Source organism: Meriones unguiculatus (genome assembly GCF_030254825.1).
Source record: "Meriones unguiculatus strain TT.TT164.6M chromosome Y unlocalized genomic scaffold, Bangor_MerUng_6.1 ChrY_unordered_Scaffold_25, whole genome shotgun sequence".
Lineage (NCBI taxonomy): Eukaryota > Metazoa > Chordata > Mammalia > Rodentia > Muridae > Meriones > Meriones unguiculatus.
The window spans coordinates 3,504,297-3,505,194 of NW_026843710.1; positions in this window are offsets into that span (position 1 = coordinate 3,504,297).

An 898-nucleotide genomic window follows, 5' to 3' on the forward strand; every position below is an offset into this window, starting at 1 on the left:
TGAAGGTGTTTATCAGCTGTAGGGGTTACCTGGTAGAATTCTCAGGGTCACTCAGATATATTATCATATCATACTAATAGTTTGACATTTCCTTTCCAATTTGTATCCCATTGATGTCCTTCAACTGCCTTATTGCTCTCACAAGGATTTCCTGAATTATGTTGAAGAGATATGGAGAGAGTGGGCAGCCTTGCCTGGTCCCTGATTTCAATGGGATTGCTTTAAGTTTCTCTCAGTTTAGTTTGATGTTGGCTATGGGCTTGCTGTATATTTCCTTTACTATGTTTCGAGATGTGCCTTGTATCCCTGATCTCTCCAATAATTTAAAGATGAATGGATATTGGATTTTGTCAAATAATTTTGCAGCATCTAAGGAGACTATTATTTTTTTTTCTCTCAATTTGTTAATATTGTGAATCATATTGATGGATTTATATATATTGAACCACCCCTTTATACCTCAGATGAAGCCTACTTGGTGATAGTGGATGATATCTTTGATGTGTTCTTGTATTTGGTTTGCAAGTATTTTGTTGAATATTTTTGCATCAATATTCATAAAAGAGATTGGACTGAAATTCTCTTTCTTTTTTGGGTCTTTGTGATGTTTAGGTACCAATATGACTGTGGCTTCATAGAATGAGTTTTGCAGTGTTCTTTCTGTTTCGATTTTGTGGAATAGTTTGAAGAGAAAAGGAGTTAGGTCTTCTTTAAAGGTCTGTAAGAATTTTGTGCTGAAACCATCTGGTCCTGGCCTTCTTTTTTGAATTGGAGACTCTCAATGACCTCTTCTATTTCCTTACGGGATATAGGACTATTTACTTGATTTACCTAGTCTTGATTCAGTTTGGTAGGTGGAATCTATCCAGAAAATTGTCCATTTCACTTAGATTTTCAA